The 14,956-nt window shown below is 38.6% G+C and overlaps 1 protein-coding gene across 1 annotated transcript in view; it reads right to left on the bottom strand.

Annotated features, from left to right (window-relative positions):
• LOC149784296 (uncharacterized) overlaps positions 1-14,956 on the bottom strand; it is a 29,890-nt gene that overhangs the window by 13,292 nt on the left and 1,642 nt on the right. The window lies entirely within an intron of this gene.

The following is a 14,956-nucleotide window of genomic DNA, read 5'->3' as shown; positions in this document are numbered from 1 at the left end:
ATCACCTAATAATTCTAAAGATTCGTACTATTTTAAGCGAGCATGGGCTGTCATGTACGCCTCTAATATGCCATTTCCGAATTAGTCGACTTCTACAAGTGCACTTCTTCTTCGTAATTGACCCGGATCAAATCCTCACAAACGACGTCCACGTGTTTCATGTATTTGGTTTTGTCGTGAATCATCTGAATGTAACTGGAAGGTTCTCTCGAATACCCTGTCTTTGGTAAACATGGTCTTGTGCCATTTTGCCGCACAAATAATTTAACATCAATTTGGCAAAGATCTCCATCCTTCGTTTTTCTCCACGTGGTCTAAAGTGATGCGTTCCTGCTCGCAATATTTCTCTTTAAATTGTTTTTAGTCTTCGTCAGTGTGGCACCAGGAAGGATAGCCACTTGCTTATTGTTTCAGTTTCAAAAAGGCATCCACGTAGTCTGCGAAAATGTCTTTCTGAGTCTCGTCGGCCTTATGGTGTTTTACTGTCTTGGGAAAATGTTAATTTTCGTACACTTCTAACATTTGGTATCCCACGTCCAGAGCTTTAAACAATTCCACTCTGACCCACGTTCCCGTCATGGCGTGTTCTTCCTGGGGCTGTTGACAAGGTTGGCCTGGTTGCACGTTTTGGCACAAGTACGGCACAAGAGAAACATTCGTTTTCCTTGGCAATGATGAGGTAAAGTAGAATGATACAAGCCCGTGGGAGCAAGACTTTGCACTTAATCAATATTTCGTATAATTGAATGTTGTAAAAGTCGATGTGTTCCGTCATCAATTGCGGGTGCCCTGTGGAAAAGCGACAATATTTGCATACGTAAGGATACAGTGAACACACGTCTAAGTATTTGATTTTTTTCTCCCGTCTCCTCATCGGCTTGGTGGAGCAAACAGGAGGCATGTATCCGTCCTCCTTACAAGCTATACCGCGCGTTCAGTGGGTCCACCGGCATGTAACTTTCCACAATTCGTTTAAATTCGGGATCGGTTTTCAAACGGTCATCGTACTCGTTTTCCCACATTTCCACCAATTAGTATCCTTGCTATTCTAACTTCAAGCGACGCTGACAAGTGGTATCGTACAAGTCTTCCATGGTGCGTTGTAAAAACTGATTTCTAATGCCACGTTCAAGGTAGCAGAAGGGACATCCGTGAAATAGGCCATCGTTAAACTCGTAGACGATCTTGGGGTTTTCTAAGACCAAGCCATCACCCGAATACGTTCCGATGGTCTGTTTGCTTCCTACGTTGCGAGCATGTTGGATCCACTTTTCTTCCTTGTCGTGCAAGTAAATAGCCAGCATAGGGCTTTGACAGAGTTTTAACGTTTGACAAAGTTTGTCGTTTGAGGCCTGATGACAGCCATGGTGTTTTCGGGAATCTTTGGCGGTACACTAACGCACATACTTTGGCAATGGTGCAGGCTTCTTTCAAAGGATCGATCCCTCCGTGTTTCGTGAACAGTTCTATAAATTTTCCACAGCAACGCCGTAAAATGTCCACGTTGGAACGACAATACTTTAATGTTACTTCTTGAAAGTCGAAGGGGTCCAGAATTCATCAAACCAGGTACTAAAAATATCGACAAGATATATAACAAACCTAAAACCCCAAATCATACATCTGATAAAATGCCTTCCCCAAGTAATATGATGAATAACCAGTTTGCAAACATAACAGATTTAAACTCAATTTACCAAATACCTTTAATCTGTAACTAATGCATTATATAACATACTCTCAAATCTTTAATAAAATCTCTCTCTTTTCTTAGCAGGACTACCATAACAGTATCACCATATAATGTGGTCCTAAGCCTATACTATCAGGCCCCGCAACTCAAGGTGACGTAAGATTGATACATTGATAACAGTACCAACATAGGACTAAATAAGCTGACCCCAAATATATTACGAATATTATGCAGTCCTAAGCCCAGACCATCAGCTCACACCACACAAGATGACAATATCAAATAGACTAAAAAGGGAACAACCATAAGATCTAATAACCACAAATTAGTAAGATTATAAGACTGTCAAAACCCCAGACCATTAAGCCCAACATCACAAATTGGTAATCAAGAACAATACTGCCAGTGTGATACAATTAGGCAGGTGGCCTCAAATTACACATGAATAAACTGTCACAAAAAGTAGATGGTATAAGGTCGTTAAAACCTAAACTACCAAGCCCAGCATACAAAATGGCAACAAATGAATCAAATTAAAATATCTAGTATAAACCAAAACTAAAGGTGTATATGATAAGAATAATAATTAGGGTCGTGACATGATATTCAGTGATACTCCTTCTTAATTCTAAATCAAATTACCATAAGCACATATTCTGTGCAAATTTAAAAAAACTAGTGTAAGATGACAGCTTTCGGAACAATGACACCTGGATCAAAATAAACCAACCTGCGGTGACTGGGCGAGGACCCTTGACGGCTTTTCTCTCTCTGACTCTTCTGGAAATGCACATTAAGAACCTTGCAGTGCATATATAAAAGTGTCGGTTGTTGCTACAATTTGACCAAACGATGAGAAATTAAGTAGTACGCCCTGCGTACATTAACCAATCGCACATAGCCACATTGACGCTCATGACTTATATCCAAGACATTCATAATTTACTTGTTCCAATGTACAATGCCATGCACCACTTCCAAATCTGTAGGTTGCACAAAACCTACGCCGCTAAGGAAGAGAAAGCACCTCCAGCACTGATGGAGAAAATGGCGTCTTGCTAGAAACATTCTAAACGTCAAGAATGAGAGGGACTCCTTAAAAACCGTGAATGGATTGATCAGAGAATTGATGAAAGAGGAGATGGTCAAAATCAAGAGGACGTTGGCGGAAGAAAAAAAAGATGGTACGGAAAATCGAGAAGAATGAGAGATGATATCAGCTCCTGAACGAGAGGTCGCTGACATTGTAAGAAAGGCTTTAACAGAGGGAATCAGAAAAGTTGCGGCAGCAGAACAACAATAACTACCCATAATTCATGAAGAGGACTAGGACTGGGAGGTACCTAGAGGCAAAATAATATCATTTTTGGATCAATCATCCGTCCGCAGAACAATGGATAATTGGGACCACGTGTGCCCTTGCTTGAAATACAGTTGGCATGGATATTGATTATTATCCAAGATCGGGTACAAATCCCAAATGGCCCTTTTTGGTGCCGCTATCATTTCATCACAAAAAAGGATACTTCTGCAATCATTGCCACAATGTGTGTCGTTGTATGTGTCTGTACATCTGTCTGTTCAAAACCAACTTAACCTTACAATTCCTTTCCCATATCGTATGTGATAGCATGTTTTGGGTAACAAAGATGTAAACAAACAGCCTACCCTAGGCTTTTGATAGTATGATTTGTGTGATCTGACTATTTTGTTGAATACCAACTGTGGGGTTGTGTCACTTCAATCTACGCGATCGTTAGTAATGTTGGAGTTTTTGATAGTATACGTGTCGTGTTTTCTAGTAGATAACTACTAATGTTTTCTTTTCCTTTGTGCCCAGACGAACCCATTAATTTGAACCTTTATGGCCGATCTCAACATAAGTGTAATTGTGTAAAACCAGTAATATTAGACCTATGACAATCTTAGCATTTGCAATTCCCTTTATCCCAGAGAGTGCTAATGCATATTAACAAACGGATGCAACTATAGTTATGATTAGTACTACAAATTACAACGGGAGTGCACAAAATATGAGTCATAAAAGTCAGTATGGGTCAATCCACTTGCGAGTTAAAGGTCATCAGATTAAATACAAGAATTATGGACAGACATACAATACGGACAAAAGGCTATATAAATGGGAAGCATGTGGTAGGCGTTTTGATTTTTCGGAGGGTGGGGTGGCCGTGGTATTCGCTTTTAGACCGGAATATTTTATTTCTTTCACTTCAAGATAATCTATTTTCAACTAATAGAACTGGATATTTGTCTATTATTATATGAAAATAAGAGTAACAGTATTTTCGTTTAAGCTGTTCGAGGCCATAATGTAGTGGATCGCATACAAGTGTTGAGAATGCCATATAATGTCTTGCGGATTTCGTAAAAAGGCATACAATGTATACATATTGATGCAAAACAATACAAATGTAACAGATGAAAAATGTTCATTCATAACCATCATCCTATTAAAACGTTCATTATGTGGTCCAATTGTGTAAATGTAACTTATTTGGATAAAAGTATCACTCCCGATCCGAACTTATAGAGGACTTAAAAAACGTGTGGTGACAAACAAAACAAATGTGAAGAAAGCAATAAAAGGTTCATTACCCCAAGTGAACTTAAGAACCAATTAAAGATTAGCGTAACGAAAAACAAAACAAAATGTATAGTGTGTGTTAAAAGTGTTTGTTCTCACATTCTTCTATGTTTCTGATCGTGTTTTGCCAAGTAGAAAAGTGCAGGATTGCATCAGGACTCGCGGTTTTAATTCAGTTCAACTGTGATTAATTTCTTATGAGCGTATTTCAGCAGCAACATGTTCTCAGCAAACACCAGCAAAAATAAATTTCTAAAATGTAGGTTGACAGAGATTTACTTTGTCAAACACAGCAGCGAGAGGGAACGTTTAATTATTTGCACGTACTGCAAATAACATATTGACATAAGTGTACTGCGTCCGCTGAAATAGAAGCACCAACTCTGTGCAGCATAATTGACATGCTGTATTAAACATTCAGATTAGCTCTCATAATTTTAATGTGTTATCTTAACGTTATTAAAATACTAACTATTAATTGACCCATACATTTTAGTATGATTTTAGCCATGAAATAGATTGATTGAAGAACAATAAGCACACGCTTGTGTTTGCACAGTTGATTTGTGTTGATAAATCATTAACACCTGAACTGGGGAGAGGCGCTTATTTATGGGACATTACCTATAAAAACCCCATCAAACATTAAATATTATGTTCTTCCCCTTTCCCCAATGAAATGGTCAATCACAAATGTCACAGTGACCCAGCTATAACACGCTTCGTTATATCACGAATTCGGATATAACACGTTTATGGTCAGGCTCCCGAAATTTCATATACTTTTCTCATACACAAACAAAATATTATTTTCATTCTTTAAATTACGAAATGTAACGTATAAAAAGCTTATCATTTTGGGGAAGAGATCGTGTATGAATTCTAAAAGAAGACGATCGCGACATGGTTCCTGCAATGTCATATACATGCATTTATCTCGTAAAGGAAAAAATGTTTTTTTTCCGCTTAAAACTACGAAAAGTAACGTGTAAAAATTTTATTCAGTAATCACGCTGCGCTTCGCCCGTGTTACAAATTACAAGGATATCCACTTGTTGGCCTATCTGCTACCGGGATCAAGCGATCAACTTTTGAAGGCAGGAAAAGTAACCGTTACAACCGACCAAACGACGGCTCATTCCCTTTCTTTTTAAAATGTACCTAGAAAAAAAAAGTTTTGCTGAAACTTCAACGAAAACGGATCACCTTAGAAGCACCGACCGTTCTCTATAAATACTAAGCAAATGAAAATAAAATCAGTTTCAATCAATTTTCTACAGTTATTTGATGTTGCCGCTGCAATAAGAAACATAATAATTTTGATCAACTAAATCTGACCTTTAGTGGTAACTTAAATAAAACCTGCATCCTTCATCAAAGGAAGCCGACTACGATCTTCAATAAAATCAACAGCAAAAAATTCTTCAAAGGAAATCAGCACCAAACTTAAGTAAAAGCAATTGAATCTCATAGGTTGTTGCACTGTCCAAAGTGACTGGAACACATTTATTGTGCCATGAAAGTTGCCTTTTTGCAGGGAAAAAAATTACGGTCGCTTCCAACGGCGGGATAAAACGCAAATAAAATTTCCAGTCTTTGAAACCACGGATATATGGCCTTCAAGTTAATCGCAAATGGGGTATCTTGCAATGACGTTTGTAACACTTTTAAATTTGTTCACGTTTTCATTTCCCTACAAAAAGCCTCATCCCCAAGGTAGCATCGGCAAGATTATGCTGTCTACAGCTGACAAAAATCGAGGCCAATTTAGGTACGTGTAGCATGTAAACAGTTATAGCCTTATGCTACTTGTAAGTAATTGTTAAGTTACATTCAGATATAAATCAAAATGAGGATCACCATTTTTATATATACGTGTTTTTTTTGTTTTCTAACTGGATGCGAGTCATACATGAAGTTATAACATATCTATACTCGAATAGTACAGTACTTAAAGGATTATGAATTGCACCAAACAAATGTATGTTGTCAATATACATGTGCTTTTCAGTCTAGTTATTCTTCATTCTTCATTGAGTCAAAAGCACGTATTATTGCGCCCGCTTTTAATCCCCTTCCATACCATAGGTACATGCATCCTTTTCTTCAGTTCACTTACGACTGGTTATAACACAGTTTAGTCTATAACACGGTCAGGTTCTATGGACCCCAACTACTGTGTTACAGTCGGGTCACACTGCATGTGCATCAGGTACAATTCTGATAACGCTAACGTTATGGTCGATGGTCGTCATGAACAAATCAGTTCTGACTAGAATTCACTTGGAGAATCCAGTAGGAAAGTTTAAACACACTACCATTTGTTATTTAGTGAGTGCATATTTTATTTTTGCATTTACTAATGTACAACTGTGTAAACAAGTTTTGACCTATCTGTGAAAGTAATAACATGGCGGCCAGTATAATTGGTGGAGGAAGAACCCTGGAAAACCCCGGGAAGAACTACACCCACCCACAAGAAGCTACTGTCAGGCTTTCTCACGTACCAACGATAGCCGAGCCTGAGACTCGAACTCACGCAGACAGAGGTTAGATGGCAGTGATCTGTAACGGTGAGCGCTTTGGACCACTCGGTCACTCGGGGCCCCTAGCATTACAAGTACACACTGAATGCTGCATAGGTGACATATAGCAACAGGTCATGTAATCTCACTATCTGATAGTTTGCATAATGCATGTAGAAAGCAGGGAGGGTGGGAGAGGGGGAAGGTTGGAAGGGAGAGTAGGAAAGGGAGGAAGTGATAGGATAGCAAAGAAGAATAAATATCAAATAAGTCTAATAACGGAAATACAGGTTTTACTAACATACAATAATTTTGTTATTAAAAGTCAATTTGATTATAAGTCAGGCCCCCCCCCCCACTCCATTTTAGGACCAAAGAACCGATTTCTCTTTTACCCTCCTGTAGGTCTGGATGCATTTTTGCGAGTTCCATTGTTTGAAGGGATGACTTGTCATTAATAAGAATTGCACTTTAGAAAAATAAACAAGCCCAACTGAATGGATGAATGTATGGATGGACAGATTGATAGCGAAAGAAGCAACGTAAAATTTAATTTGTATTGTGGAACATGTCACAAATGAATTAACGACTTACAATAATTTGTCCAAATTAAAGCCATTAAAATTAATAATGCTTGACATTTTGAATCCATTTATATCATAAATCCATGAACTCAATTAGGTCACATACCAGCATAAAAATATATTTTAATTATGCGTATTGACACCTAGTGATTGTATATCAACATGGTTCAGACATTATATATATCGTCCTACTCTGTTTCCTTGGCTTCACCGTCATACGTGGGCACTTATGTAGAGACAGCTTGTACTCTATCAGCAACACTTTTTTCAACATAGAGTATGTCACTAAATCCTAATGCTGAGCACCTAGGGAGGCAGTTGTCAGTACCATTTTTATAAGTCTTTGGTATGACTTGGCCGGGGTTCAAACCTGCAACCTCCAGCATCCAGGCCGTGCGCTCTAATCAATAGGCCACTGGAGTTGTTGCAACTGAAAATGTGTTAATTGTACTGCAAGATCACTGGTTGATCAAATAACCACCCTCTGTTACTTAGCCAAGTATCACACTCACATATCAATCAAAGTGATGTCATGTGGGGAGAATAGAGGCTGCTGCAGTCAATACAAGCTAAAATGAATTAAGGTCAAACATTCACTGAAAGATGTAGAACTATACCTGGCACTGAAGAAGCACATGTAATAAATGCATGACTCAGTTAAAAAGGATTTTCAACTTGAAAACAAGTGAATGATGCCTCTAAAGCCATGGGCTTATAGGGTCTCATATACTGGCAGAAAACGTGAGAATTATCACCTGAGAATTAAAAGACTAACTTATGGAAAAGGAAAATACAACTTAAATCACACTTTTATTGCACAGATTTTGGTTTTTACACTGGAAACACAAATATTAATACAAATACAGATTGTCTGGACTCACACATAAATGAAAGCAATATACTTGCTATTAAATACCCAACAAAAAAACATTGATGGACTCTTCACTTTGTCGTGGGATGTATAGTTCAGCCAAAATATTTTAAAATCAAAAGAGATACAAGTAATGGATAATAAATAGTGTTATGAAATGGATCAAAACAAAGCATACCATATACGCATTTCTGAATGGGAACAGACGCATAAATACAACTGCATTTGAAGCACTGCAATCAATTATTTTTTCCGATATTACTCTTAGATTATCAATATTCTTTTGTATGGCATGTTTATAAGATGACCCTTACTCTGCATGAATCAAATTCACATTAAAAAAAAGTTCAACTCATAGAAGAATATACACGGTACACATTGAAAGATATACTTCCAAAATAGAAGAAAAATATTTCCAAAAGTGATATAACCACTGTGGCGATATGAATTTTCTGTTACATGTACTGATATATTTCAATATCTTAATAAGAACTGTATATGAAAGAATACTTCAGTTGTATGTGAAATAAACATAAACGGATGCCAAATGACTGACTTAATGGATAAATCCTGTAAAAACTAGGCAGTCCACCTTCACACTGATTACTACTAATATTAGTACCCGTACTTAATGGATGGGGTACTAGGATGAGCCTGTGTGAATCACCAAAACAGCCATGTGCGATTCACACCCAGTACCTATTTTACCCTACTATAAAAATGTCTGAACACGTTCTTTAATGCAGTGAAATAAATTAAATGTTCCCCTTATATAATACCAGAATTATTACATATTATTTTAGAAATATGTGTAAAATATTATCTTCTTTTATTATGTGATATTTTGATTCAGACTGTCTGCCGTATTAGTTCAACTGATAACCAATTCTGTTGTTAGCATCGTTTTTTCATGTGCCATGTAAGGATGTTGCTGCCATATTTGGAAATATAAACAGATAGAAGTAAATATAGAATGAACTGAATAAGATATTGTTGAAAATCCATATATGGTATAGTGCGCCCTATTTTGAAAATGAATTACTGAAAGAATATGTCATGGTGGACAAAGTACGGTTAGTGTAAATATACGAACATAATTTACCTTACACATGATTAATAACTTTATTATTGTCAAACTTCCTCTAAAATATAACTCTACTTAGTCAGCAGATTGCAAATACAGTAATCTCTTTATCTCTTTTTGACGATAGTTTTGTAGCAAAGTATCTTTGCTGACTTTGTAAATAGTTCCCAAAGCTAGCCTTTTAAGTGATAGAGATCACACTAGGTCAGCGTGTTTGTCTAATGGCACCGTAAAATGGAGAAACGATCTGATAAGGACAAAAGCTGGCTGGTGCATGGTCTTTAGGCCACGATATTGTTATAGGCTTCAGATGTAAGGTTAATGACCTTGTGATCTTGGAAAAGATTGTATTATGTCACTGTCAGGAAAAGTTATAGGGAGGATAGACAAATCTGAGAAAATCTAGACGTTAGATGAGTATAAGAGAGTCTATTGTAAAATCTAGACCTGTGTTGCATGCTACACAATTTGGTGGCAGCAATGGGATTATTATTTTCGTAAAGTATCGGCAAACCCTGTAAAATCTTAAGAATAAATGAAAATGGCGCAATCACAGACAGTCTCGTCAATAATGGATGCACAAGAAAGAATTAATCATGAAATTCGGCAATTGGAACGTGAAATAGAAGAAAATACACGCCGGACTATCGGAATTGAACATCAAATAACGCCATCGAGACCCCGGGAAAGAAAACAAGCTCCCCAAAGAAGATTAGAATTTTTGGAACAAAATAAACTGAAACGACCACTTGTAACGCAACAAACGTTCGACGGTACCACACCAATGATGGACTTTCAAGCGCATTTTAGTACGTGTGCCGGGATAAACAAATGGACTCAAGAAGAGAAAGGGATTTATCTAGCAGTGTCTCAGGGGTCAGGCCCAACAGCTACTGGGATCTGGAACTCCAGATTATGACAGCCTCATGGATTTGCTTGAAAGAATGTTCGCGCCAACAATTTTTTTTTTTTTTTTTACAGAGTACAACTAAAAAGCCGCCTGGGAAGGGAACATGAAACATTCCCAGAATTGGGACAAGCAATAAGCCGACTCGTTTCCCAAGCATATCCCAAATGCGCCAGAAGAATTACTCGAGACAATGTCGAAGGAGCAATTTATCGATTCTATAACTGACAGCGAACTTAGGTTAAGAATACAACAGGCACGCCCTAAAACACTTAATGAAGCAATTCAGATTGGAGTAGAACTCGAAGCCTTTAATAGAGCCGAGATTCAGCGAAAGGATTTGGGAACATATGCACGAACCGTGACAATGTCTGATGCAGGGTTAAGTGATATCCAGGCACTTAAGAAAGAAGTTGCGGAACTCAAGACATTACTAAAGGATTTGAAGGCAAAATCTGCAGGACAAAACGGAACGAAGGGAAGGTCATGTTACAAGTGCGGAGAAATAATGCATCTCAAAAGAGCCTGTCCAAAACGCAAGCCCAAACTGTTGGAAAACTAGAGTTGGCCCACCCCAATTATCCGGGGTGGGACCTTGATTCCAGGCCTAGGAATATAACTGGACAGGCAACAATGAAAGATGCCGAGATGTACTTTCCGGGATCTGTACAAGGAATGGGTGTCAACTTCTTAATAGACACATGTGCTACGGTTACCATGATAGCAAAGGGTGTCTGTGAGAGGATGGCGCCGGAATATCGACCTCGGTTACACAAGGTTACTGGGAATGTTCTGTGTGCAGATGGGAAACTGCTAGTAGTAGTCGGGAAAGGAAGGTTTACCTTGTCGTTCGGAGGGAAACGTCACGAGCATTGCGTTATCGTTGCAACGATGTGCTTGACAGCAGAAGGAGTGTTAGGAATGGATTTCGTAGAAAAAGTAGGAATCAAAATTGATTTTGTGAATCACAGTTTGACTACTGGGGACGCCATTTTATCATACGATGTGACTGAATGAAATTCGATGAAGTGCGCTAGATTTGTGCTATAAGAGACAATATCGATTCCTGCAAGGCATGAAATGAACATTCCTTGCAAATTACAAACATAATGGGATAACCACGTATTCAGTTCAATCGTAGTTGTTGAACCAAATGGACGATTTGTTGAAAATAAGCAACTTCTAGTAGGAAAAGTACTTATTATGGCTACATCCGACGATGTCATTCCTCTAAGGGTCATGAAGGTTACCAACGAAACAAAAGTTGTCCATGCTAAAACTAGCATGGCTCTTTATGTACCGGTAGATGACGATGATGTTGGTGATGTTTCTAGAGAATTATTGGATCAAGTGGAAACCTTCCAAATGCTCGAACACCTGAAAAAGTTATCTCAAGAAGCGAAAAAGGGTCTTACATCGCCCAATGTAAGAAAGTTCACCATTTTTCATCGCAATATAGACTATACATGGTGGCAATTATAGCTGGTAAAGGAAGAACCCTGGAAAACCCAGGGGAGAACCACCGACCTACGAGAAGCTACTGGCATGCTTTCCCACGTACCCACGCTAGCCGAGCCTTGGACTCGAACCCACGCAGAGAGGTGAGATGGCAGTGATCCAGAACGGTGAGCGCGTTAGACCACTTGGCCACTCGGGACCCCCGTTCTCGGGTTTATTTGCTAAATGAAAAGATGATCTTGGCAGAACCAATCAAATTAGTCACAAGATAAATACTGGTTACGCAAGTCCAGTAAAACAACCGCTACGTAGAATTCCAATTCATTCAAGAGATGAAATTGAAGGCCATGTTGAGAGTATGTTAAATCAAGGCATTATAGAGCCGTCATTAAGCCCCTGGGCTCCGCCCATAGTGCTGGTGGGTAAGAAGAATGGAACCGTGCGTATTTGTGTCGACTATAGAGCAGTCAATCAACTGACTGTGAAGGACGCGTATCTTCTACCACGCATAGACGACTCATTCCGTCGACTTTCCGGTGTATCGTGGTTTTCTACCCTTGATTTAATGAGTGGATATTGGCAAGTAGAAATGGAAGAGCAACATAAACCCGAAACAGCTTTTATAACACCAAATGGATTATATCATTTTCTTGTAATGCCTTTCGGATTATGCAATTCAAGTTCCACCTTCGAAAGGCTGATGGAGGCTACTTTGGTAGGTTTACAATGGAAAACGTGTCTGATATATCTAGACGACATAATCATTTTCGGCAAAACTTTCGACGAGGAGCTAAGCTAAGGAGCTAAACAGGACGTTTTCACTCGATTGCAACAGGCAGGCCTTAAACTTAAACCCTCCAAGAGTCACTTGTTTGCACACGAAGTGGCATTCTTAGGGCATATTGTGTCTGAAGAGGGAAAATCGAGGCAGTGAAATCTCGGACTACACCAACAAATATGAAGGAGCTTCACAGCTTCCTGTGGCACTGATGCTACTATAGGAGATTCATAAAAGACTTTTCGTCAATCTCTAGTTGTTTACATAAGCTGACAGAGTCAGAAGAGGCGTTTAAATGGACTAAGGAGTGCGGAGAAGCGTTTGAAATGCTAAAAGCTATGTTAACAACAGCACCAATACTCACAAACCCTGACATCTGAAAACAATTCATTCTGGATACTGATGCTAGTGACAATGGAATTGGTGCAATAATTTACCAGGTTCATGAAGGTCATGAAAAAGTCATAGCATATGGAATTATAACACTGTTAAAATCAGAGTGATCACATTGTGTGACATGGAAAGAATTACTTGCTATAGTGTACTTTGTGAAACATTTCAAGCCGTACTTGTATGGGAAACGATTTCGCATTTGGACTGATCACAATGCATTGCATTGGCTCATTACATTAAAGGACCCAGAAGGTCAACTGGCCAGATGGCTTGAGATGCTGGCTCAATGTGACTTTGAAATCCTACACCGACCAGGACTGCATCATAGAAATGCGGATGCATTATCAAGAAAGCCATGCCGAGAATGCGGGAGACAAATGCATGTTGAAAACATTGGAAATGATGATGAGAAAAACGCACTACAAACAGTTGATGTAAGTACACTATGTTCCAGAACTCATAATAACAGTATGTATAGATCGGCAGATATGATATCAAAGCTGCTGGAATCTCATCATGCCAATAGTGACCTATCCATAGTTAGACAGTGGGTGACAGGTGGCGTAAGGCCATGCTGGAATGAAGTATCAGGCCAAAGCAATTAAGTTAAAAGTTTATCGGCAATGGAACCAACTTGAGTTTCACAATGGATTGTTGTGCCGGAGATACCAAATGTGAGATGGTAAAGCGGGACATCATCAAACTATTGTCCCCTATGAGCTCAAGAAAAGTGTATTAAAATTTTCTCATGATAGTAAAACTGGAGGCCACCTAGGGATTTCAAAAACCCTTAATAAAATCAGGCAATGATATTATTGGGTTCGACTACAACATGATGTTATGGACTGGTGTAGTACATGTGAAGTATGTGCAAGAAAAAAGTCCCCAGGCAAGAAGAGAAGAGCCCCAATGCATCTCTGCAAGTCAGGAAGTCCGATGGATAGAACAGCATTGGATATTATGAGACCATTGCCAGAAACGTCACTTGGGAATAAATATATTCTGGCAATTGGAGACTATTATACTAATGGACAGAGGTGTTTGCACTGCCTAATCAGGATGCCACAGCCATAGCTAGTGTACTTGTTGAAGAGATAATCTGCAGATTTGGCATGCCCCATCAAATTTATTTGGATAAAGTGACACAATTTGAATCTGAAATTTTCCAAGAAATGTGTAGATTACTGGATATCGAAAAGACAAGGACAACTGCTTACCACCAACAGAGCAATGGAATAGATGAAATGTTCAGCAGAATGCTCGCTGTGATGCTTTCTGCATATGTAAATGAACATCAGGATAACTGGGATGAACACTTGCCATATTTAACAATGGCGTATCGCACAGCTGCTTGGTAGGGAAGTGACCATTCTACTCAATATTCAATTTGGACGGCCAACAGATACATATTCTCAAAATACCTGGGTTGAAAACCTTTCAGAAACAATGCGTTTAGCTCATCAATTTGCATGGAACCACCTTAACCAAAGTATGTTATTCCAGAAGAGATTCTACAACAGTCGATTGAAATTGGAACAGTTCAAACCAGGTGATCTGGTTTGGGTTTACACTCCACAAAGGAAAACAGGACTGTCAAGAAAATTGTAGTCTTGGTGGAAGGGACGATTTCAAGTTGTTGAAAAACTCAGTGATGTGACATACTGCATAAAGTGTGGATATAGGGGCAAATCGCAAGTGATTCATGTGGACAGAATTAAATCTTGTAACGTCCGATATAACAACAATAATGGGAATGTACATCAAAGTGATGATGATATCGATGAGCATGACAATGCTAGCTACAATAACCGCGATGATCCATCCAGAATTAAGGATCTATCTTGGCTGTACCCTATGGAAAGTACCACCTCGGAATACCCATTACCAATGACTCAGAGTGGATGCCAAAGGTGATGCATGAGCTGGTGGAAAGAATATACGTTTTAGATTGAAACTTCAATTACAAAATTCGTATGAGTTACTATAAACTTAAATTGTGCACATTTAAAAAAAGTAAAAAGTGCTGAATGTGAAAACCATTAAGTTAAAATAGGACTT

The sequence above is a fragment of the Sinohyriopsis cumingii genome, chromosome 14 (assembly GCF_028554795.1).
Source record: "Sinohyriopsis cumingii isolate HCF-2022 chromosome 14, ASM2855479v2, whole genome shotgun sequence".
NCBI lineage: Eukaryota > Metazoa > Mollusca > Bivalvia > Unionida > Unionidae > Sinohyriopsis > Sinohyriopsis cumingii.
This window is presented reverse-complemented; position numbering and strand designations above follow the sequence as displayed.